Consider the following 27,236-nt stretch of genomic DNA (forward strand, 5'->3'; position numbering starts at 1 on the left):
CCGGGTTTGTTGGTTTATCTCTGTGTGCGCTTCACTGGCGCATGTTATTAGCATGCACCCTGCAGGTGTGTACACAAACACACATGGGCATGGACGCGCACACTCAGGCAGACACACAATCTTTTACACAAACACTTTTAGACACGTTCTTCTGGAGTGTGTGAACTTTCTGTTGGAGGCCCAGAGGAGAAGTTGTACCGCTGTGGATTCTAGTTTTCTCTCTCTGAGCTGTTTAGCTCGCACACACTCCCATTTGTCTCTCTTGATTTTCCTCTTTTCCACCTTGTGTATGTGTATGTGTGTGTGTTTCTGGCCCAGTGAAGGAATGTGTGCTTCCGGAGAAAAATCCTGCTAACCTGAGGGCAAAGGCCAACTCACTACACAGGGACTATTTCAGGGTTTCTGTGAATAATTCGGGACGTATCAAACAGCTTTTGATATTTTCTCTTTTAAAAGTGTCTTCTTAAAAGTCACACTACTTACATTTTGTGCATATTGCACAGATGAAAATTGGTCATACGTGACTATACGTGGAAAAGTGAGAAAAGTGGTGGTCTCTACGTGAAATTTTCACAGATGTATCATGAATGAACCACGTGAAAAACCATGGAAGAAGTAAGAATAAACCACGCAAAGAACACGTGAATTAACATGAACCTATCCGTGATTATTATGCTGTTTATACGGAGTTCATTAGCGATTTTTGCGTCAATTTTTGCATCAATTTTATACGCGATAGAAAAGTTATACATCGGTGGTACCTGCGGGAAAAATGTGTTACTCCCTCGTGGAATGGTTGTGAAAAGCCTCAAATTTACGTATACCTCTCGCAAAAAATCATGCACAGTTGTGTTAGATTTATGTAATACTTCTATTTAAACTACGTGAAATACATATAAACTGTGTGATTGTTAACCAACCCAAAATTTTGAAAAACTCAAAACCAAATTCACCTAAAGATCCGTCAGCTGAAACCCTCAACGGACATCTGCGCGCATCAACGAATGATGATCGCAAAACAGATGTGTGAGTTATGTATATAACGCATGTATCACAAAAGACCTAAATTTAATCCGTGGAAAATGTGCAAAATGTACGTAGTGGCTGTGTGTCATGTTCTTAAAACAGAACGTTTCCCCCATGATGCTCAAAAGTGAACCTTTATGATAAATTGTGATTTTAGCCAAAATACCCTAATTGTGAGGAAAGAAATTAGTCTAAAGCAACATTTTCTTTAGACTTGATTCCCTACATCATGTGGAATCTGTAGAGAGCTTTTATAGGGTTTGTTTTTCCACTTTTATGATAAAATCAGGTTTATTTTAGGCTGTTATTGTTAAACTAAGAGTCTGAAGCTAAAAAGGGAAAATGCTAAACACTTAGTTGCCTCCTGGAGTTTTAGGTTCTGCTGCATAGGCCTTCCTCCCATGTGTTTTAGCTCTTTATCTGTAAATAAATACTGTGTAAAAGCCAGTCATCTACTGCTGCAAAGTGCTTGTTTCAAAAATATTTTTTTAAGCAAATTAAGATTTGTATAAATTACCGAGCTGATATTATATGTTAACATTCTCTAAAGCTTTTTTTTCCTTTTTTTTTTTCCTTTTCTTTTAACTTGTCCTGTCCAACAGCTGGGCAGACAGATGAGAGCTGAGGGCCTCTTGTGTTGGACATATTTTACTTTAACAATAGGGGTTATTAATCTTACAAACCAAAGGTATGTCTGAATAAACCCCTTTTGTAATTGAGGCCAAACTTTATTAATTTCAACCATGTTTGAAAATCTTGGGTGTTGGACCGGACGGAAAAGGAAAGAAGGGAAGAAGAGGGGGGGGGGGGGGGGGGGGTAATAATAGGAGGGGAGGGGGGATAAGACCATGAAGCAGCATAAAGCAACAAGTTTACTGGTTGTTTATCGTTACGGTAAGGTTCAAATGTAGTACAAAAAGGGCGGGGCCAGTCCACACACACACCCAAACGTTACCAACACACCTGCTAGCCGCAAAAATGTCCACCTGTCGACATGTACACAAAACAGATAGTGTTCACACGCACACCCATGCCTTAAAACCAACTAGTGTGAAATATTTCAGTCATTAAACCATGCAAACTGTTCTGCAAAGGTGAGCTAACACCTGTGCTCAGGTGAGTGTTTATGTTCTTCTAAAATGGATGGTGGAACGTGAAAAGAAGGAGGGAGAGTGCCCAGCCATCCCCACCCCAAGACCCCCACCGCAGCAGCAGCGGCAGCCGGAATCCCCCCAACGCCACACGGGAACAGGCAGGGAACAACCGCCCCCCGGGCGACCAAGACCGCCCACCCAGGCCAGGGCCAGCAGGACCGCCGCGAGGCCCCCAGAGCCAGAGAGCAGGGAGGCACGGAGGGAGAAAGAGCGCCGCCCCAGCCCAACCAGGAGAGCAGCCCCCCCTCCGCGCCGGGAGAGCCCAACGCAGGGCCCCACCAGAGAAGGACGCCCACAGCCCCAGACGAGCACCCCATCACCACCCAGGATTTCCGGGCATCCCCCCGCCCCAACCCCAGGTACGAGCCAGGACCCCCCAAGGGAGACCCACTCCACACTCCAGGCAGCCACCCACCCGGCCCACGGTTGGTCCAGGGAGGAGCAAGGCAGGGGCCCGCCGCCCCCGCCCAGGAGGGGGGACCCCCGGAGAAAAAAGGGGGCCCACAAGGGGTGTTGTAAATATGGCCCGACCAGGCTCGGCCACTGTTGGAAGTTTGGCGGGGCCCAGCACTCAGGGGCAAGGACCAGGACCCACCCCCCAGGGACACGAACACCCCCGGCCCAGGTGTAATGTAAATCCCCCCACCGCGCGGAGAGAGAACCGCCGGGCCCAGGAAGCCGGCACCCAGGGGACACGGGGCCCGCACCCCCCACCAGGGAAGGGGTAGGGGACAGATAGTCCTAGGTTCCACCTTCCGTGCAAAATGTGTGTGCTTGTATGTGTGCTTGAGAGGGTGTGTGTGTGCATGTGTGTGTGTTTATGTTGGAATGTATATATTGAGGGGGGAGGGGTGTGTGTACTAAGGGGGGTGCAGTTAAAATTGGCGGGTGGGGCACTAAGGGGACATCTCCTGATTAGTCACAGTGATGTCCCCTCACCTTCCCCACCAAGGGGCCCTGAATGTCTAAGGTACGGTTAAAATTGGCGGGTAGGGTGCTAGGAGGACATCTGCTGCTTGCTGGCAGTGATGTCCAAGCACCCCCCCCCCCCTACCAAGGACCCTACATGTCTAAGGTGCAAATAAAACCGAAAGAGGGGGGGCCCACTCCATACGGCAACGATAGGAGGGGGGGCACTGCCAAGTAGCCCCCCCCCCAAGGCGCATCGCAGACTAAACCCCCCACCCCCTCACCCTAATATGAGGTTATATGAGGAAGGGGGTGAGTTGGGGACAGCTGGTAGACTGTCCCCCGGTGGTCAAACAGCTGTCCCCCAGCCCCCCCCCCCCCCCAGCAAAGGGGCCTGGCATCAAATGTATTTTAGGGCTGAACGATAAGAGGAAAACTTGCTATTTGTGATATTAGTGATCGATATTGCAATGACGATATAACTTGTGATCCATGAGCAAATAGCAAAAAAACTAAACACACCATTTCCATTTCACTGTAACAGTTTAATTTAAAAAAGACTCAATATAACTTTAATCCAGAGGACCCTCGTCTACATAGGAAGCAAGCATCTAAAAGAAAAGGGCTTCATCCGATTGGTCAAATGCATATTTGATTTGATTTGTTAAATACTTCAAACTGCCATACGAAGGTTTTGGCACCTTTAAGGTTTCCATTTATCGCAATTTATATGTATGTATTTTGCATAAAATTCCTTTTTGCAACAGATTATGCATACATGTATGAACAATTATATAAATATATATATATATTGATTTATTTTTGAATGATGATATTTTGTTTTGGCATGCATGCATGCAAACATTTAAGGCCCAATGGTGGCAGGTACTAAACGGAGAACAACAGCTTCTAGTCACAGTTTCAGTCCTCTCATTTACTGGGTAATTGCACAACACTCGTCTGTTTTTTTGTTTGTTTCTTCTTTTTTTGTAAGTGCAGCAGACCAAGAATAAATAGACTACTGAAGCATGAACTCCTATTAGCCCACTTAAACTAATTTGCATAGGAGTCTACCATTTTGACTCAACAGTTTTTGAGCCGCTTGGTTTTGACGGCCGACGCTGCCTTATGGAGGAGCTTTTGTGACAAGAGTTCATCCAGTTTTTCATGTCTACTTCAATCAGAAAATTGGATGTGATTATAAGTGCTTAAACTTGCCTCGACCTCTTTATTAGATGACTCAGCTGCTTTATCTCACTGCGGACATGCAGCTTCTAAAGAAAAACCAGGTATCATAAAAAGGTTTCTCAAGCAAATGTTAGAAGGACACATGGGCAAAAATAGAAAACACCTTTTTTTGAGGTTTGTTTCTTTCTTCTACCTGAAAATTAAAATGTTTCAACACACAGGACAATACACATTATCTAAAACGTATAAAGCAGGTGAGCTCCTCGTGATTATGAGTTTACGGTGGCCCTGAAGGGCAAAAAGCTTCAACAAACCAGTCAATGCAAAAATATAAAGATCACAATGAAAAAAGGATTTGATTTGTAGAAAACAAAACAAAATTCCTGAAACTGAAATGTAAACTAAAAAAACACAATTCCAGATAAAGTGAAACAAAAAGGGGAAACATTTTAAAAACATAGCTAATTTCCAGAAATCTAAATGAAATCAAACAGGAAACAGGAAGTTATTATGGGACATCACTGTTTGGATGATGACGTTTGTTCACCTTTTCAACCAGAAGATATGGCGATATCTTCTGATATCCACTCCCACTGCAAACGTTTGGTGATTGATAAATGGAGTCTGTACCACAGTTCAGGCAAAACATTCTTCTGCTTCTCTCTTCTTCAAAACTTAAACCTCATCACCCAAACAGTGATGCGCCTCTTACTTTGTTATTTTATTTTATTATTCTATTAATTTCTTATTTTTTTAATGTTTTTTTTTGTTTTGTTTTCTGGAAATTACTTTTGTATTCTGATAATCTTTTTTATTTTGGTTCCTGGAATGTTGATATTTAAAATGTAATGAGATTTATTTTTATTATATCCTTTGCTTTTTAAATTGTCACTGTAATCTTTAATATATTTTTGCACTGAGTGATTTGGACTTCTGGGCCACCGTATGATTTCTGATGAAAAGCAGACCAACAGCAGAGATTATCTGGAGAAGACGTCTTTTTTCATCCCTCTTGTTTTTCTGACCTTGGTGACTTTTTAACATGTGGTGGTGATCTTTATACTATCTGTCTTTTCTCTGGTGGCATTTTGCTGTATTTTTAAGTATTTTACATAAAGCAGCTCTTTATCTTGTGTTGGGTGTGGGGTAGACTCTCTGTTATTTTGCCTACAAGTGACATCAATGCTTTTATTTTCCAATGGCCATTGAATAGCATAGACAGAGGTTATTTGCTAGGTTATACAGTGGGCCTGCTGTATGTCTAATAGAAAACATTAAGGGGAAACCTGTTCACATTGGAAACAATCTGCATTCATTTTTAATCTTCTCCAGCCTTTATGCACATCTATGTATTTTTCATTCCCTCAAACAGGAACATAATGAGAGGTGCTTTACACTTCATTTTCGGAGTATAGTATTCATCACTCTGTCTCTGGAGGAGCTCGGATCCAGCCTGTATGCCCCGGGTTAAACATGGACATATGCTTCTCTATTCTCATCTCATTTGCGCTGTATGAACAGAGAACAGCTGCTGAATAAATGAGCACACTGGAATGTTGAATAGTGGGGCTGATAACGCTGCCTCCATCTCAATAATGGTGGTCGGCCTCTAACATTTGAGCAGCAACTATTTGAAATGGCACTTTTTTTAACCACATTTTGGTTTAATAAATTTAATATTTAGGCAACAATATTGTGAGACCAAATGTGTGTTGCAACTCCACAAAATAATTGACAAGGGTTTTTTTGGCTTTCAGTATGCCATAACGTACTTTTATTCATTTAAAGACAGTCTGATTTTTGTTTTTATAAGTACATTTCACCCGCTTTAATTCATCACTAGTACTTAATACTCATCTTCCTCGTTTTAATAAGTAATGCCAGTATGACTGCTTGAAATTTATTTTACTAGATAAATTTCTTCTGAAAGTGCAAATTATACATGGTTTATTTCTTCATTTTGCATTTTTTGCCTGCTGCGACTTATACTCCGAAGTGACGTCTAGTGCAGGAAATACTGCAGTTATGTTGCGATGGATTTTATTTCTTTTTACCAACATAATCTTGTTTGCATCTGTGGTTTTCAACTGTTACTCTCAGAACTACATCGATATTTCAATACATATCTATATCCTTTACATCCATCACCAAGAGTCTCATAACTGGACGAGTGGATTTTCAATACAAGGAGAAATAAAACCGACAATTTAGATAATTCAAATGCATTTTTGGGGCTTTAAAATCATTTCAGTGCGGATACATCTACTATCTTAAACATTTTTTTAAAAACATTTGCTCCAGACCAGTTGAGTGACTTCCTTGTCCTTTCTTTGGTTGGTTATGTTTTGCATCCTGAGTGTGCTTGATGGCTAATTGGATAAAAGTTTGTGGTGACTCTTATAGAAGCAGCGTCAGTGTTCAGATGTGGATCACCAACCTTCAAACCCTTCTATTAAAACATCAGAAACTCTGCAGTCTGAGCGGAGCTCAGCTCTCTGCCTGCTACATTCTATTGTTTTGCCTTTTAACAAGTTTTGCCTTCCCTTCCTGTCAATCAGGCCGCCTGTAGATTTTAAATCCTGACATGCAGACAATAACATCAGATCTGACATTTTCATTCTGCCTCTGCCTCTCTGTGTGTCACTCTGTCTGTCTTTTTCACCTCTTCCTCACTCTTCTCCTCCTCATCTTTTCTCTTTGCGCCCTCATGCTTTGTGTTTCAGTTGTTGCAGGTGAAAGAAGAGTGACACTTCTGCAGTTGACTGACAAAATGCCACTTTTGAGGCGTCTGCTTGTGGGACTTTGTGTTGGTGCAGCTTTTGCACACGAAAAGACAGACGCAATAATGTGTGAATGCGTCACCAGGGAAGGCGTGTGTTTGTCGCTCTGCGTTTGAGGGCGAACTCAAACTGATAAATGCATTTACCGATAAATGCTCCTATTTATCGATATAAAGGAAAAGAGCGGTTTACTCCCCTTTTTTCTCCTTTCTCCAGTCTGAAAAGCAAAAAGCAGAATAAGAGAGGTGATCCCTGGGTGTTTTGTTTTTACATACATCACTTTATTACCAAACTGAAGAAAACCACAGCAGCTAAAGGCAGATAAAGAACGAACAATTGGACAAAGAGAGAGGACAAGGAAGAAAATGAGACATGAAAAGGAGGGAAAGAGGCCTCGACAGAGAACTTAACCTCTTTTTGACTCCTTCCAATGAACATGCACTCCTGTCTCTTTCCCTCTGAGGGGATTTACAGGAGGATGGCATTAAGGTTTAAGAGATATTTGGACGAGGGAACATGAGGTGTGTGGGCTGGGGAGGGAGTGGGGTTGATCAATTCTCCCATGCAAATGCATTTAGGTTTCTATAGTATTATTACTTTCTAATACGGACATATTTCATCCAAACCATTGTTGCTGTAATATACAAAGTAAAAAAGGAGTTGCTGTATGGGGGGGTTCTAAAAAGTGTTTTTTTGTCATTTAAAAAGTATTTTTTTAACTGTCACTTTTCCCTACACAGTGGGGGTTTTACAAAGTCCTAGAGCCTTAGTCATAACTGCCAAAATGGTAAACCAAACCAAGTGAGTAAAGATCTCTTCAGTCATTGACTAGGAACTATGAGGGCGGGTCAAAACAACAAGATAAACTCAGATGTGCTGCACTTTGCTATCCTTATCGGGACAGTTAACCTATTAAAACTTTATATGTCGATAACCAGTTTTGAACGTCGGCAACAAACTTTGTACTTGTCACTTTTTATTTTTTAACTTGTCCTGTCCAAAAGCTGGGCAAACAGATGAGAGCTGAAGGCTTCTTGTTTTGGACATATTTTACTGTTACAACATGGAGTTAGGAATCTTCTGACACACCAGAGGTATATTTGAATAAACCCCTTTTGTAATTTAGACTAAACTTTATTCATCTTAATCTTAACAGTTTTTTGTTGGACCGAATGAGAAAGAAAAGGAGGGAAGAAGAGAGAGGGATGTTGGGGGATGGGGTGGTGGTGTATAGGGTGATTTAAGAACAGGGTGGGTGAAACCATGAAGCTGCATAAAGCAAAGTTACTGGATGTTTATAATCACTACGGTCAGGTTTAGAAGTAATACAAATCTAAAAGGGGCGGGCCCTGTCCACACACACACTCAAATGTATCTATTTACTTCCAAAAATGTTCACATGCAGACAACATACAAATTGTTTTCTTGTTTCTTTCTTTCAATGAGACGCCCCTTGTGTGCTTTAACTCAGAGGATGCTAGCAACTGGAGTGATGAGCTGCAGTTGTTCCACTCCGATAGTATTTAGGCATAGGGATGTCAGAGCAAACCGAAGCTCAGTCGGAATAAAAACGAATCGAGATCACCTCAAAGTATAGGTCCAAAAGCTGGTTCCTGTTTCCTGGACTAGGGTCCCCTTAGGTGTATTCAGACAGGTATTATTCTCTGAATTATCTTTCCGGATCGGGGGAAACAAACTCTGGTTCACTTAAAGTGGAACAAATGAGTCCAGTCTAAATACACCCTTAGATTTCTAATCGCCAAGCAGTTATCTGGAAAAGCAAAACAGTTATTCCCTTTATTGATAAAGTTTCAGGGGATGAATATTCTCTTGCATAAAAAAAACAAAATATTATAATTGAAAGTGTTCATTCATTCATTCATTCATTTTCTTAACCGTTTTATCCCTTTCGAGGTCACGGGGCTGCTAATTGAAAGTGTTGTCTAATGTAATGTTATTTTAACAAAACACACTTCTTATCACTGAACTTTTTTGTGAACACATACCTTTCTTTAAAGCATCCACTCTTAATTAAAGCCGTAATGTTTATCTCTAGTCATGGTGATTTATTTTACAACTTGGATATTTTTTAAGAAATTAACTTGGTTCAAATGAAAAATGTTTTTTCCGTGTACAACAGAGGAGTAAAAACTGAAACTAGTGATAAACAATAAAACATTTTAAGATTTTTTTAATGTCATGCATAGAAAAAACATGAAATACGTGCAAAGTTTTTCACTATTGTGTGTTCTTACAGATCAGTGTGTTGTAATTGTGAGTCTTTGTTAGTATCAAGACAAGGACCACCAAGTTAGTGTGTGTTTGTATTAGCTGACGTTAGTGTGAACAAATGCTAGAAATTACCAGCGTACCTGAATGCAGCAATAGCGAGCTCTATTAATGAAAGCTCATTAGTGCAGAAATTCGATGTAGGCCCTGGTGCACCTCATATGACTGTTAAATCTGCAAGAAAGTCAGAGTTAAATGTTTGAACGTAAATGTTTGTGGTAGCCAATTGTAGGTGGGGGGGCACTTAAAAGTCATGCTTGTGAGTTTAAACCCCTTTGTCAGAGATGGTAAACAATGCCTCACCTGCCAAAAGGGTTTTTCTCACGTCAGTGCACCTCAGAACCCCACATGCTCCGAACAAATTTTATAAAACACATTTCAGGCAGGACCTTCTCAGTGTGAGGCAAGAGCGCCAACCACTGCGCCACCACACAGCCAAATAATGGCTTCATTGACCAAATTTTGAATGTTGCTTTATGTGAAACTAGTCATCTAGTGTAGTTAGTTCATGTATCATCGTGAGTTCGCCTCTGCAGCAGCTCCTCTGTACTTGCTGCACTTCAGCTGGAAGGCTGGTGCATCATGGAAAGCAGGAATGCTAACACAGCTGCTCCTCTGGAGAGTTGCTGTTTCATGGGGCCAGCAGCAGCAGGTATCGACCCCTCAAACATGAGTCTGTCATGGCGTGTGACTTGACATAGGTGCGGTCAGTGGGTGCATGAAACCACCAGGCTAGGCCACAGCTCAAACAGAACCAAGCCTGCTCTGAGCAGGCGTCTATTTGAACTCCTGGTTCCAATGCAGATCTGGCACGGAGACACAGCTGATTAGCTCTGCCTTTAAAATAAAACATGCTACTCATTTGCATTTCCTAACATTCCACGTCAAAGAAAAATCTCATTACAGTTTGTGCTTCATAATCAAAGTGTCACACAGTATTTCCAACCATGCAGCACCTGCTGCGTTTAAGAACCGAACATGTCACATCCTGAAGCTGTAGCTTCCAAAAGGGGCGGCATGGAGCAGTTCCTTTGATTTCCTGCCTCAGCAGCTGTTGGTTTTAAGTGAACCCTGCTGTGAGGGCACACTGAAAGGGGGGAAAAAGCCATCGCTGCCTTTTCTTTCACTGCTTATGCCTGACTGCCGGGACCTCCATTCGGCAGAGTTGGTGGAAAATGACGATGAAGTAGAGGAGATAAAAATGACAGTTGATGTGAAAAAGAGGAAGGAAAAGGAATATAAATAAAGGAAATGGTAGAAAAAATAGAATTAACTTAGATGAACCTTAAAAGATAAAAAAAACAGAAGCATCGAGGGTCAGAGAACCAGGCAGATAACAAGGTGATCGGAGCAGAAAAATAAAATGGCCCAATTTCCCCTAATCCCTTGCAGCTTTAAGTGCTCACAGAGTAACACAAGCCAATGCGACTTGGGAGACATCGCTGCAGGTCACAATGGTCTCATTTCTCCCTTCTTGTCTGCTCACTTTGAGCTATGATATTCCAACAGCAGGAAGGCTAAGCCTGCAGCCTGTACTGAGGGCAACAAAAACCCACAGGATCAAGGTTGCAGGTTAAAATCCTCTGAGATAAGCAGTGACTGTTGGCAAGGAAGAAAGCAAAAACAACGGTGAACCTAACCCCACGTCAGCGCTGTCTGATGGATCACCCAACCTTGGCAGGAACAGGCTTCTCTGTTCATACTGTGACACAACGAGGAAGACTCTGGAGGGAAGATTTTACCTCGCTGGTGATTTGCTCAAGAGGTAATGACTCAGCTCCTAAGCTGTTCTGTTATTACGCCAAATATATGATTTCTTAAACCTCCTATGCAGTGAAATGATTTTACTGAAAGGTCAGATCCTGGAAAAATAATGCTTTTCTGTTGGTACCTCACAACAACATTAATCATCTCATGAAATGAAACCACCACAATTTCAAGAAGGACATTTATTTTAGAGTCCTCTTTAAGAAACGGACCAAATCTTTGCAGGAACAGGAACCTATTGGACACACATTTAAATAAAGTGTCTATTCTGAATTGATTGTGTATTTTATTAAAGGACACATGGAATATGGCAGTTTTATGGTTTTCTTTCCACACAAAGGTGAAGAAAATACTATTTTTCTATGTGAGATGTGACGGAAAATTAGAAATCGTGATAGAAAAGTCTGGAGCAAAAACAGCAGAGAAAAAGGAGGGAAACTGAGTTTATGGAGAAACTGAGGAGAAAAGGGAGGGATGAAAGAGATGATGAAGGGAGGAATTGGAAAAGCTAGATGTTAGTAAGAGGTTTCATCTCAGTAGAGGGATGGATCGAGTATGTGAAGGTTCAAACCTTTGTGGAGGATTTTACTAACCTAACACAAGACTTGTAAGATGACTTTTTTTCCCCTTGTTGTCCTTCACTAAGTAAAATTTGAATCTACTCCACTTTGACACTTGAGCATCACCACAATTTATCTATTCTGTTTGTAAACACTTGATAGACTAAGACAAGTCCACGGAAACTTGTACCAGAATTTTAAAGAAATGTGCTGTAAAGATTCATTCATGTGTTATCTGTGCTCTTTCTGTTTCTAAGTGGGGTCTCAGAGTTTTCTGGAAATTACCCAGCTGTCTTTAGTAAAGGTGGTGTACACCCTGCACAGGTTGCTTTAAACAGCCATGTGTCTAAAATCATGTTAAAACTGTACATCTCTTAAATCTGCCTCAAAATGCCGTAGACTTTGCATCAGGGCAAGTGGGTAACTCTGTCAATAGCTGTGTCTCCATGACACATATGCACAAAACTGTATTAAGACTCTAGAAATGAAAACAAAAAAAAACACAATTTCCATTAAATCATGATTATGTGACTAAACATGAACCAACTCACTCGATAAGTCATTCATTCAAAACATGGCGACGGATGTGAACAATACTTTAATTTACAGCAGATACATTCAGATTTCTGCCCCGGCACTATAGCGCTCATCATCATCCATCAAAGGAGACGTCGGCGTCTTCTTCAGGCCGTGGAGCGGCGAGCTCCTTACATGTGGCAGCGGCTGCGGATGAAGCCATTTTGGGAAATGGTGGTTGGTGATTTTACAGAAGAGTTTCAGATCCAACAGTTCCACATGACACGCTCAACTTTTCTTGAGCTGTATGATGCTGTGGGACGTCTCGTGGCGCTCGCTGTCCAGTGCCCGAGGCCACCAGTTCCTACCGAGAAACGCATTGTCATCGCTATCTGACCCATTTAGGTTGAAAAAAAAGTCTTGCAATTGTAGTTTTGTGAAATATGTCAATTTTAAAACGCCTCTAAAACCACCCCCTCCTAGCAAAAAAAACTTTTTTGGGATAAATACGATTTTTCTTAAAATTGTCGTATTATAATTAGGTACATTTATCATCCCAAATTCAATTTGCACAATTTTATAGTAGAAGCAGCTAGTCTGTGTGAAGTCACCATTCCAGCCTCCACTTGCCTCCACTTAGGGCCTGAGTACTCAGAGTAATTCCTAAAGTTATGCAGGAAGTAAAGTATTGCTTCGTGTCGTAACACAGTAGAGTACAGATAATCAAGTTCTAGTAGTGTTTTACCTGCACAGATGTTTGGACATTTTAACATTAGACAATGTGTATGAGTTTAAAGTATGATGAACTTCTATAGTGTTAAGAAGTTTATCAAAGATTACTATTGATCTAAAAACAGGACACTGGTTACAAAATACTAACTTGCACAACAATCTTAAAATACTGCATATTGATTCATCCAGTTTTACTTGAAACCTTCCACAGGATGAAACAGGAAGGCTTCAGTTGAATGCTATACAATTACATTATCTTATACGTTTTAGGTCCTCCAAAGTTCTCCACAGTGTGTTTCTTAGTCACATTTCAAACACGATGGGATTTGCCTTTAAAATCTCACTCAAGGGAAAGCTTTAGAAAAAAAACTGAGTGCTGAGTGTCCTGCCCAAGGACGCATTAACACGTGGTGCCACTCTTTCAGTTGAAAATGAACGTCTTGACTCAGATTTAACAGCTTCGATACAAAGAGCGCACCTGTAAACGTGACATACAAACCAAGAGCCCCGTAGAAATGTGTTAAAGTTGAAATCTTATCTGTAAATCAAAAGCTTTGTGCTTTTCCATTTGTCTTGTTTTAAGAGATGAAAAAATAGTGTCCAGAATGCAATCCCTCGGACGTCGAGCTGCTGATCTGTCATTCATCCTGAGGAATTCGTCCCACTTTGCTGTGTTAAAGATTTCTGCAGAGAGGCTGAGGCACGAATGCACACATGCACATCAAGGAGTGGAGGGGAGGAGTGACTGTCAGGGACAAGGATGGATGGAACAATAAAAATCAATACAAGCACATGAGTGTGAGTGCATATGAAATAAGTGTTGCCTCAGTGCGACTGTGTGACAGATGGAGACTGAAAAGTGAAGCAAAAATGTGCAGAAGAGTCTAATTTAATTCTTCGACCACAGTTTATGTTCTGGGAATGCATCCAGAGAGCTCCTTCTCCCTCTTTTGTTCTTCTTTCTGTCCTTCTCTCACTCAAACATCCAAAGACACACTCAGACATGTGAATGGCTGATAGCAAACCACCATTTCTCGGTCAAGAACCACAGCCTCCAACGTGCTAATTATCATTTCAGCTGCTTCACGCTCAACTGTGAACTGCTCCGAGATAAGGTGAAGATCCTGGTTTAATCTCTGCAGAAAGCAGAGATAACATTTCAGGGTCCCCACACACAGACCCCCTGGCTGTGCCTTGAACAGGGCTGGCCAACCCTGGTACACAAGCCCCACAACCCTGCCTGTTTTCCAGTGATTTTAGGGCTCGCCAACAATCTGGCAACCTGTCCAAATGTGCCCCGCCTTCACCAAACGGTCCCACTGTATCCCACTGTATCCCTTTTCGGTATCCCGAAAAGGGATACAGTGGGGCAAGAAGATGGATGCTGTCATTATGTCTCTCATAGTATAGGTATACCTATAAGATGAAAACTACAGGACTCTCTCATTTTTTAGGTGGGGGAACTTGCAGAATTGGTAGCTGACTGAATACTTTTTTGCACCACTGTAGAGGGAAATGTCAGGTGCAATTACTTCTTTTTTTATAATTCAAGTTTAATATTCAAAATATTCTTAATCTTTTTAAATGTTCTACATTTCTTCACATTAAGATTGGTAACATGCAAAGTTTGCAGAATTTCTGTTTTTTTTAAACCAGAGTAGGAAGGAATGTAGTGAATGGGACAACTGCAATGACCGATTACATTTTGTTCATTTTATTACGCATTTCAATCCCCTTATAACTCATGAATGTTCTCTAAGCAATGCATCCCATGAGCTCTGTGGAAACGCTGTCCACCCCAGGAAAAATGTCATGGATAAACTAATGGCCACCCGAAATGTTACCAGATGTTTTTCAAAACTTGTGGTTGACATCAGCCTGTAGGGACATGGTGTAATGACCTCCTACTTCAGCAGCTAAAACAATTGCCTCCTGGGAGAAAATGTAATTTATTAGGTGCAACTAATGATCTATGAGTAAGTGCATAGCTTTCATGGCACCAAGGCTCAATAAGTTGCTGGAGGCTGTGTGTAGATTGGAAACACCTGTGTAGAAAGATACATGCATGTTTCAAACTCTAACCTGATGTACATGTTAGTGCTAGCTGAATGGCCTGTAGTAAGACGGCTAAGCATTCAAGTAGTCCTAGTACTTTTATATTTTGTATTACTGCTATTAATCTAGGAATTCTTTTTAAATCAACAAGAGGAAGAAACATTTGTTGAAATGTGTTTTTTTCAAAGGAGAAGATTTGAAACACAAAGTCAACCTGGATGATGCCTTTTAAGTTAACTTGATATCCAAAAGGCCACTGCAAGACATTTTTTATTATATATTTAGTTATTCAGCAGACACTTTTATTTAAACTACTAACAAATGAGAAACAAAAGAAGCAACAATTCAAGTCAGGCTCACACAGTGTGGTAAATCACCAAAAAACATCTTAGTCAATACTTTTTCTGAGTCTCAAGAGTTGCAACATAATTCAGTTCTCAGCCTTTCCTTGACCATTGCCAGCGATGCTGCTGTAAATGCTGAGACGAACGGGAGATTCCACCATTGTGGGATCAAAGAGCTGAAAAGTTTGGCTTCTGAGTACGACATGCCCAAACAGAACGTGTTGCTGTTTGTCTATTTGTGAAAGGGTTTCCCTAGAGGTCTTCACAAATCCCTTTTAGCAGGACCAAGTCAAGCCTGAACGCTTTGCTTTTAAGTTCAAGCCCACAGAAAGTTTTTTGTTTTTGTTTTTTTTTAAATAACAATTTGTGATGGAACTAGTTTTAAAACTTTGTGTTGACACAAAAAAAGGGAATTGGTGTTTCTGCATTCACACGAAATAAACTCTGTGAAGAAAGCTTTTATTTTGAAACCTGACTGATGTTCTGGAACTAAAAATGAATTAAAAAATAAATAAACTTTGTTCACAAGTTTCAAGTTCTTGAGTTTCAGTAGAACCTAAGTGCAGCTCAAGTCTCAAATTCCAGTCCCCATCTCCAGTCTCTCCATGAAGGTCAAACTACATTGTTAAGCTCAGCAGTCCAATATTAACCTTAGCAGTAACAGTAATTACTATATTTGAAAAAAGAACAGGTGTAGGTGCCATGAATTAAGTGTGGTCTTTCTTATGGTGAATTAATATAGATTTGTTTTGATTATAGGTCATTGATTAGGGTAATCAGCTGGTGGGTCACATGTTTGTGGGCGGGGACATTAATTGACTTTAACTCACCTGTGGTTTTTCCCTGTGTAAGATGTAAGGGGGGGGGGGGTGCTGCTGGGTTGCCGTATTTTTTGTTCACCGCTTTATACGATTTGCACGCTATATACATTTTTTCTTGATTCCTTGTTTTTTCTCTTTTTTGATCACAATATAATAAGTGGATTTAATTACCTTCATTTTTCATTATTAACACTTCAAAACACAAACTTCTTTATGCTCTACGGTTTTTTGAGTGCGTCATTCAATACCTGAACCCACCCAGCACCAGCCTCTCAGCGACTGTTTGGTTTTGAGCAATTGAAGTCGCTACATTTTTGTCAACAAAAAAAGGCCAAAAAACACAGATATAAGAGATAGAAAAATGGAGCTGAGATTTGGAGAAACAAAGGAGGATTCAGTTACATGGACATCGGAGAAAGTTTAACCCTTGTGCTATCTTAGATGAGCCCACCCTTACATTGACGTGTTCTCCCTACCATGACAAAGGTGGATAAAGGTGGAAAGATTTCATGTAATCCATGGACACCAGTGAAGATCACAGATCATTGAAGAAAAAAGGTTCAGAGCACTGACTAGTGGGTCTAGATGACCCAACTCCCAACGTTAACGTGCCTAAAATAGCACAAGGGTTACGGAGGAGCTGCTATCAAAGCGAAGTACAGCCAGGTAAGACCACCTGTGGATGTGCGCATGGAAGCTGTGCCAGTGGAAGGATTGCAGTTCAAGTGTTTGAAGATTGGGAGCAATCGTCTGGCTCGTGACTAAAGAAGGAGCTTTAGTTCTGCACAAAACGTTCCGATGCTGAGTGACTTTTTGCTGAGTGACGCAATGCTGTGACGTGTGGAGTCCTCTATTGGGGAAGTTGGTGCTCCGCTATTTTTGTTCCAAATATGGATATTATTTGGATAAAGTTTATTTTGCTTCCGTGACGACAAGATCCAAAGGGGGCTATAGAATGAAATATCCCATAATCACGCTGATGCTGCATGTTTTGAAATGAACAAACATTGAATGAAATTAATGACTGAAGGACTGATTAAAATGGAGCGTGATTAAAGACTGATTAAACCCACGCCCAAGGCGTTGGCAAATAAAACTGAAAAGCTTCAACATGAACAAAAAATAGCAGTTGGTAAAATGAAATCACTTATACCAGAAATTAAATCACTTATGAAGACAAAAGAAAATGTTTCACACGTCCAATCATGTTTCAAGAAATTAAATCCATTTTGTGTAACTGCTATTGCCTCACATGCTGTTTTGATGCTTTTATTCATGGAGGATGAGCAAAACAAGCAAAATGAGGGGTTTGACAGCATCATAACATACACTAATGCGTTTAAAGAAGATGTTGAAAGATGGTTGAATGGGTCTGAAGACTTGCAACAAAATGGACGCCTCCATTTGGTTCAATCAGTTCCAGCTGTAAAAGATGAAGAAATGCTTCAATATCTAAAAGAGGATGGTCCACAAATAAATGTCACTGCATCTCTGCTCAGTACAGAAGACATGCAAGACGACAGTGTGTCAAACATGGAAAATAAAACGCCAGACCTTCTGGGAGAAGGTCTGTTGTTTCTTCTACTTCGTCTGCATGTCTGAAAACAGAAGCTGACCTGGCAGCGTTAATGGCAAGCTACTAAAGGAAAAACATGAACTGGAAGAACAAGATGAATATCTGAAGAGGAAGAAGGAGCAACTTAAAATGGATGAAGACATTGCAGCACATGTGGCTAAATTGAATGTGTTACGATCTCAAAGTGTCAAAAGGTCAAAGAAGTCAACTAAATATTCTGATGGAATGGATTCTTACTTGGAAAAAGAAACAGCAAAAGAAATGGTTCTCAATGTTGATGCAAATTCATTTATTCCACAACCATTACTAAAACAAAGAGATACTAAACAAGAACCCTTGGATGAAGGAACAAGGCCTAAAAGGAAATCTCTACCGCTATATATTGACTATGAACCCCACTATGAACCCAGACAATATTCAGAGAACCACAACAATAATGAAAAGGCACAATACAGAAGCCCTTTGAATGCAGAATCAGAGTCAAGAGATGAACATTACAACAATGTGCAGGGACTTATGAGAAAGCAGAATAAAAAAAACAACGCTCTTGATTTGACAGCAATGCCTCTCATCATTATCAAAGAAAGAAATACCAATTTTTGATGGAGACCCATTAAACTATAATGCACTTATGAAAGCTTTTGAAAATGGTGTGGAAATAAATTCGAACGATTACAGTGATCAACTGTATTTCCTGGAGCAGTACACCAGGGATCACGCAAAAATAAATGGTGAAAAGCTGTCAACATATTACTCCAGACAGGGGCTATATTAAAGCTAAAGCACTAACTAAGGGAGCATTTTGGAAATGAACATCAAGTTGCATCTGCATAGATGGAAAAAGCTCTTACATGGTTGCCAATTAAGACAGAAGACCTCAAATCACTCCAAGACTACAGTCTTTTCCTTAGAACCTGTTCTATTGCCATGGAAGGAGTGGACGATTTGCGTGAGCTAAATATGCCGGCCAACATGCTAACCATTGTGAAGATGATGCCTTCCAAATTCAGAGATAATTTCTACCTACAAGATTTCATGAGAATCTAATCTCAGCTGTTTCCTTTTATATTGTGATTAAACTAACAGAAAATATTACTTCTGGCAATTTGTTTAGGTGTTACCCTAACTTGCAATTTTGATATTTGTAGTCTCTCTGATTTTTATTTTAGTCAATATTCGGGACTCACAAGTGAAGGCTCAACTTACTCTGCTTTACAAGGACAGGTCTTAGAATTAATGTAAAAACAGTGAAAATTCATCTTGTTTCATAGCATGGGAATGCATTTGGAGGATCTAATGGTACAAATGTGCACTGCTGTCCAGGAAAGATAAAGGTCACACCAATAAATAGAAAAGCAGGGATTTCACAGGAACAAGAGCAGACAGGTTAATCAAAGGTGAATGGGAGCAACATGATGATAGACATAATAATACAGGAAAGATTAAAGTTGCTCTCAAATATATTCAGAAAAAGAACATTTTTTTTAAAGACTTCTGTTTGATTGACACTCAGTAAAAACAGAGCATAACTGGTCTTGAAAAACCACAAAAAAAGCTTAATTTTTATTTTTTCTTGAAGAAAAAGAAAAGCAGAATAATTGTCCAGAAGAAACTAGTCAGTCATCCCACCTCCTGGTTGTACTGTTTCCCCTTTATAAAGGCACTCTGATGTCTCATAATTAAATTCAAAGACTTTTGGCCTTATTGTGAGAATGTGCAGTGTCTGATTGGGATGTTTCGATGAAAGTGGTGGACACACATGTTTGTGTTTGTTGTGTTTGTGTCATGTTTTGACAAACAGGTAAAACTGGTGAAGTGTCAGACAGTTGATGTCCTCATTAAAATAGATAGATAATAGCTATATCACACGCAAGAATCCAGTTGGTATGTAATCTCACGTCCCCATTGAGAGACAGAAACGCAGACAGAGCTGACAGGCAGTGTCAGTGAGATTTTACTGTGAGGAGGCTGATCTGCATGAGCTCAAGGTTCACTGCTCTTTCATGCCTGTCATGTTTAAGAAATGTCAACATATTTTACCAAACCGTATCAATTACAAGTTTCTGGTACATTTGAATATTTTTAAAGCGCAAACTCATTATTGCTTCAACTGACACACTATCCTTACATTTCCCCAATCCTGTTAAATACTTACTTTAGAGACAAGGGTAATTATGTTGCTTAACCCTTTAACACCAGAGCTTTAGATCCAATGTTTAAATTGGACTACCGTAACTCTCCAACCATTAATTAACAGACTTCAAAGTTCATCTTTTAACATTACCATTCAGGGAGCACCACAGCCAATTAGCTATTCAGTTTGGCAGAGATCTTTGTGTTGGATGCCCTGACATAACCCTGTGTTTTATCCGGGTTGACGACCGGCACAGGGAGACCCAGACTTAGCCCCTTTGTGGCTACATAGTTAGGCAGTAGCATGAAGGGTGTTGCCTAAGCACCCACACTGGGAAACAAACCAGGATTTCCCATGTGCCAAACAACTGGGCAACCGGCCTTTGCCCTACAGTAGAAAAGATTGGCTCCAGCATCTCTGAACCTTCCAGGAATAGAACAGAAATAGAAGATGAATAGATAGTCCAAAATTCTTGGAAAAACACCAATGTAGAGATGTATGTCTGAGCTCCACAATGACTGCAACAGCTGCTTTGATAAATATTAAAGGCTTCAAGTTTCAAGTGTGCTCTGAAAGCAAAGGCTTAGAACCTACAAAATCTATTAAATTACCGCCAAGAATTCCAGGGATGCAAAAGAAAGGTCAAGCATTTGAAGAGATTGAAGTTGTTTCCCCAGTAATAAAAATAAAATAAGTTTGAATAGAACAAATCCTATGATAATAAACCTATTATAGCATTGAGTGTGATTCATCATCATTGAATAGTCTCATGTATGTGTGTGGGAATAGGAGCAATTCAATATATGTTAAAATCCTAAACTGTAAATATTTAGCCAAGCGGTGGTTGGAGTAAACATCAGGGTCTCAATCTATCTCTACCAATGTGTTTAGATCTTTCCCGATCAACTTCTTTACCTCTTGCATCCAAACCTTCAGCTACCGTGTGGCATAAAAAGCGATGAGAATCTATCTGAGTGAATTATGAAGGTTATTCACACAAACAGAAGTGTTCCATTGCAACCATTTGAACTGTCTCCCATGAATTGATTTCTTTTTTCTGACAGTTTTATATGAGGGGCCGTATAAGACATTATTTATTCTGAACCATTCACATTCATACATTCTTGCTCTCACAGTCATATATACTCTCTTTCGCATACATATATTCTCTTACGCATCCATATATTCTCTCTCTCACATTCATACATTCTTGCTCTCACAGTCATATATACTCTCTTTCGCATGCATATATTCTCACTTGCACATCCATATATTCTCTCTCTCGCATGCATATATATTACTTTACACATACATACATTCTCACTCTCATTGTCACTCTTAAAAAAGAATGTATGTATGTGAAAGACAAGTATATATGAACGTGTGAGGAAGAGTTTATATGTGTGTGTGAGAGAGGAGTATGCATGAAACGGAAGTGAGTTTGCATGAAAAGGAAGGCACTTTGAATGAAAAGGAAGGCACTTTGCATGAAACGGAAGGCAGATGATTTCTCGTGCTCTGATTGGACGAGAGGCCGCCACCTCCCATTTTGAACAGACGCTAACACGAACCAATAAGAAGGCCATCGGAACCTTAAGAAATATTTTATCTTCACCTCAAGTGGTCACAAATCTGTCTGCATCTCTAGAGACACAAAGGAATGTCTCAAATACCAATAATGGTAATAGAAGTGCCACCGAAACAGAAAATCCGTATCCACCTTATTCCTAGCCCCCATGAGCCTTTGCGTGAATTATGGGCGACACTTCCTGTAGACGCTGGAACACGCATTTACATTAAAACAAATTCCTCTTGTTTTCGATCCATAACTACATATAAATGTGGGAAAACCAGCTGTCATTTCTTAAAAAAGGCAACGGTGAGGTGGAGATGAAATATTTCTTAAGGTTCCGATGGCTGCAGGACCCCCGTGGCTACTTCTTGCCGGTTCGTTTTTTTTAAAAAATAAACTTTATTAACAATATCTTGCACAAACAAAATACCAAACACAAAACTCCACTGTGTGCAAAATACAATCTTCACGTTCGCCATGAGAATGAACAAAAAAACATAATGATAACCATGTAAAACAGGTTATGCAAAAAGAAAACAAAAATAATAAGGCAAAGGAATCTGTTAAAGTTTCAGGAGAGACCATGTTTCAACTGTTCTGACAGCTTTTTTGTTAGTGGAAGATTTAATACTGTTCACATACAAAACCATTTCTTTCTGAAAAACATAAAACACGGTTTTTTTGTTGGCATATTTACACTTGTGTATAAAGTATTTAGCCATAATTATAAGTAAATTAACTACATATATTTTTTCTGCATTAAGTCTTTCTTGTGTAAAATATCCAAAAATAATATGCTCGTAAAATAATCTATAATCTTCACATAGATGAGTTCTTATAAAATGTATCACATCTTTCCAAAATAGTTGAGTGAAAGAGCAAAACCAAAAAAGATGAGGCACAGTTTCTGGTGAGGAATGACAGAATGAACAGTTTATGTCCAGATCTTTTTTAAACTTAGTAAAGAAATGTTTCACTGGATAAAATTTGTGAAGAATTTTGAAAGAAATTTCTCTGATTTTATTGGTGATGAAATATTTTTGTGGCAGGGTCCAAACCTTTTCCCACTGAATTCTACATCCAAAGCTGTTCCAGTATGAGATAACATACGGTTTTGTGGCAATCTCATTTTGAAACAGAGAACGGATACTTTGATTATTCCTGCTAGCTGAAAAACATACCTTTCCACACCACAAGTCTGTTAATTTGGGATTTCTTGCTGGTTCATGTTAGCGTCTGCACTGTAATCCCTAGCGAGTTGACTGAACTTAAAAATTATTGTGTAACAGATTACGCAACAGTTAAGTTATATTATTAAAACTTTTAAGTTAACATTTATTAAAATTCATATTGTCAGTTGGCTTACATTTGTATTATTTCATATAAAAAATATTAAGATTCCTCAACTTATAAAAGAGATTATTTACTTAAAGTTTTTAATATTTTCCAACTAAAAAAACGCTTTAACTAACTATATTTTTATATTACTTAACTCATAAAATATGTAAAATTCACTCAAATGCTTTATAAATTCTTTAACTCATTAAATGTGTAGCATTGAAAATATTTAAAATTCTTCAGCTTAAAATGTATTCTAAACAGAGATATTGATACTGCCCCACTACATTTTAAAGGCTAACATTGATAAAAACCAACAAACGTGAAGGCCACACAATAGTGATTGCATAATACACTTTTTTAATTGCTCTTTAAAAAAAAGCACAAATATCAAGAGGATGAAGAAACAATAAGTGCAATAAAACTGCATTATAAGAGTGCCACACAACATATTGACAAAAAGAGTTGGTTTTGTAATGTACGGCAGAAAAAGCAAATGATCACAACAAAACACATTAGTTACATAACACTTAAACCAACAAATAGTCCATTCTGGAAGACCCACTCAACGAAACATTCTTCAGCGTCAATAAATGTCCTTTCAGTGGTTTGCTGTCCTCAAGGCTCAAGACAGCATTCTGAATAAATATGAAGGCAAGTTCAAGTTTTTTGGGGTGCTGTAGGTCCAGAGCATAGATGTCCCCGAAGAGTTAGAAGAGATTAGTCAGCCAGATGTGTGGGACCACTGACGGCAGCATCAGGAGCGTCACCACGACAACTGAGAAGATACCCACAGCGGTGTCTGTGAGGTCTGGTATTCTGGAAAATACAAAACAAAAAACACAGATGAGTTCAGACCCTCAAAGATATTCATCACACTAATGTCCAAAACTGACATTCCTGCCATCTGTCAATGGGAATCTTTTCATGCTAACATTCTGTTAGCTTTTAATCAACTGGCTATGATGTTTTAAGGACCAACTCCAATTAAAATTGTGTTTTTAAAAAGTTCTTTAGCATTTTTCTGAAGGAGGACATTTATAAAATAATTTAAGACTAAAGCTTCATTTTTCTTTATTCAAATAATGATGGATCAGGAGCAGAAAAGGTAAACGAAACTCCACTCCTTCCGATCAGGAGTCCCTGATGTTCGCCTTTCATCTTCCGTCTCATTTTTAAAACCATTTAAAAATATCACTCAGTTTACAAACTACAAACAATTGCCCTATTTATTATGTCACTCAATAAAATCTCAATCAATATTAAAGGATTAGTGAAAACCATTGACAGGGAGTCGTGTGCACTTACTGTACAGGTCTTGAAGAAGTTGGAGGCATCTTCATGCAGATAAACAGGAAGTGCAAGGAGGACAAGTGCCCGTCTCATGTTCACGTCACGCTGGTCCTAAAAGAATAAAAAGAAATATACATTACTATTGAAGCAAATGAAGGGCAAACACTTCCAATATTTATTTAAGGAACTTTAAGAAATAAAAAAATGATATCTTTTCTAGATGTCTATTTCTAGTAAGAGGACAATACAGTGTTTATGTCATGATCCACTTCAGTTCAAAGACCCAAAGTCATTTTTAAGGCAAGTTACACCGTGGCTTCTTACAGCTGTTTACAAATGATTTGTTATCCGTTTTTGAATTATGCACATTAGAAATTCACCTGGAGGTCATAAATCCTAACCAAGCTGGCCAGTTCCTGTCTGTTTTGGTGGACTTGGTCTCAGAAAAGGGCAGCTTTAAGTTACACAAACATGTAAAAACTGCACAATTTCCTCTGACTGCATCTACTCTACATAAATCCGTTTAAGATCTTGACAGATGAGTTTTCATGGTTTCAAATGATGGAATGGTGCTAATGCAACATCATTTTATTATTGTAATATACTGTCATAAAGACATGACAATATTCCAAAGTGTCTCCACATACATGGCAGTGGAAACACTTTGGAATATTGGCTATGTAGTACTGCAGTATTATATGTAGTACTGCATAGTGCCAAAGTAACAGAACACAACTTGCACCTCCATTCCATTGTGCCACCTTCAGCCTGCAATCTAAATATGTTTAGTTAAATTGTAAATAATTTCAGCTCTATTTAGACCTTTGGCTAGTTAAAATGTGCATAAATGTTTCCATGCTGCCGTATAAATCTAATAATGGTAATAGTTTAGGATGAATGTATTAAATAAGTATAAAACTCACCCACTGACAGGTCTTTTCTGGTGAAATGGTGACTTTCTGGTGAACTTTCTGAAGTTCAGTATCTGAAAAAGTCCAAAAGAGATTTTTCAATGTTAAAAAATGTTTCAATTATATTCTGATCAAAAAACATTTATTGCACTACACAACCTATTGCATTTTTTGTTTTTTTTAAATAGCTCTAGACAAATAACTGAGACAGGTTACCTCGCTGGCCTTGACGTCTACCTGGAGGTGAAACACTGAACACTCTGTAGTTCGGTACCTGAACACAACACGAGCACGTTGATTAATTTATTTTTACAAAAACCTTTTTTATAACGGAGATCACTGATTTATAAAAGCTTAAAGCTGCATTCAAAACCCAATGCTTCCATGTAGCAACCAGGCTTAAAACTGTTGGCGGTAGCTCCTCCCACACAACCGTTAGAGGCTTTGAGTGACATTTTTGGACAAATGTCCAGCAGCAAACTTTAGCCACAGACAGAGGCCTCCAACGCAAATTTCACACGCGGATCACGTTTAGTGTGATTGCAGCATAACAGATCATTTCTACCTCTGAAAAAAAAAAACCTCATCACTGTCGTAACTTACGGGCAGAAATGCATTTTGGGTTTGGCTCGCCATACGTCTGCTAATATGACAAACTAATCATGTATGCATTGCCACATTAAGCTCTAAAACAATCGTAACACACATATGTTTAAACAACAGTAAACCACATTTACGGTAGTATAAGAGCATTTTTAAAGCATTCATTCAAAATAAACCATGAACGATACTTACCAAATTAAATCAGGGCTGAAGACAAGACGGCACCATCAGCGATGAGGCGGATGAATAAAAAAACCCGAGGTTGGGGCGTCTTGAAGCGGGACGAAATCGCAACGCTTTGCAGAAAAATAAAATGCTCGACTTTCAATTTCAAACGTCGCATACTCGCATTCGGCAAATCCAACATGGCCACCTGAGCTAACGTAGAGAAAACGAAAGACCCTCCCACCAGTACGTGATGACGTCATGACGCTACTTCAGGGATCTTAAAATTTTTGAGTGCTAGATACAAATAAGCTTTAAAATATTTAGCACTGTTAAGTTAAATTTGAAAAAATCTTGATAGAGCTTAATACTTTATAGTTGAATCAACTACAAAATGACATTTAAGTTGTGTAACCTTAATAGTTATGAGTCAGTACAAGTGATAGGGTTTAGAGTGTGTTCAAAATGGGAGGTGGCGGCCTCTCGTCCAATCAGAGCACGAGAAATCATCTGCCTTCCGTTTCATGCAAAGTGCCTTCCTTTTCATTCAAAGTGCCTTCCTTTTCATGCAAACTCACTTCCGTTTCATGCATACTCCTCTCTCACACACACATATAAACTCTTCCTCACACGTTCATATATACTTGTCTTTCACATACATACATTCTTTTTTAAGAGTGACAATGAGAGTGAGAATGTATGTATGTGTAAAGTAATATATATGCATGCGAGAGAGAGAATATATGGATGTGCAAGTGAGAATATATGAATGCGTAAGAGAATATATATGCATGCGAGAGAGAGAATATATGGATGTGCAAGTGAGAATATATGTATGCGAAAGAGAGTATATATGACTGTGAGAGCAAGAATGTTTGAATGTGAGAGAGAGAATATATGGATGCGTAAGAGAATATATGTATGCGAAAGAGAGTATATATGACTGTGAGAGCAAGAATGTATGAATGTGAATGGTTCAGAATAAATAATGTCTTATACGGCCCCTCATAGTTTTATGTGTTTATTTTTAAATTGATCAAAAAGCTAGAACCACATGTGTTGGCACTGTCACAGCAGTACAACACACACACACACACACACACACACACACACACACACACACACACACACCATCATTCTGGCCTATTCAGAGTGTGTATTCCTCATTAAAGTCATTCAGAGTAAGTTTAATGAATGGACAGGCAGCTGTGACAGTGACAAGAGGTTGCTTCAGCTTGTTCACTTACCCCTGTGCTTGTGTGCTGTCAATGTGGATGTGTGTGTGTGTGTCGTATGTACCCCAGTCGAGTGTCCTATGCACCAGTGTAAATGGAGGTGTGTGGAGGGAGAGCCCAGCAGACAATCTTCTTTTTTCCGATCACATTCCTCCACATCTGTCACATGTCTTCTTTTCCCGGCAATATCATTTCTTTCTTTATTTTTTTTCAGCACAACCCTGTCCCTGTCATTTCACCTCTCAACTCTTGTTTTTCATGTTCTTA

At 39.4% G+C, this 27,236-nt stretch overlaps 1 protein-coding gene and 1 long non-coding RNA gene across 3 annotated transcripts in view; one reads left to right on the forward strand and one right to left on the reverse strand.

The window, feature by feature from the left end:
* The window catches only part of xkr7b (XK, Kell blood group complex subunit-related family, member 7b), a 107,604-nt gene that overhangs the window by 23,829 nt on the left and 56,539 nt on the right, over positions 1-27,236 (forward strand). The gene's annotated exons all lie outside the window — the stretch shown is intronic.
* Positions 21,994-26,725, reverse strand: LOC144994015 (uncharacterized). 2 transcript variants are annotated; one of them, XR_013657357.1, is made up of 5 exons: positions 25,762-26,725; positions 25,183-25,240; positions 24,979-25,040; positions 24,071-24,166; positions 21,994-23,581 (listed from the first exon to the last, which is right to left on the reverse strand). It is a non-coding gene; the product is annotated as an uncharacterized LOC144994015 (long non-coding RNA). The 2 variants fall into 2 exon arrangements; XR_013657356.1 differs by having other exon boundaries at positions 25,183-26,717.

The sequence above is a fragment of the Oryzias latipes genome, chromosome 7 (assembly GCF_053564925.1).
Source record: "Oryzias latipes strain Hd-rR chromosome 7, Olatipes_Hd-rR_3.1".
NCBI lineage: Eukaryota > Metazoa > Chordata > Actinopteri > Beloniformes > Adrianichthyidae > Oryzias > Oryzias latipes.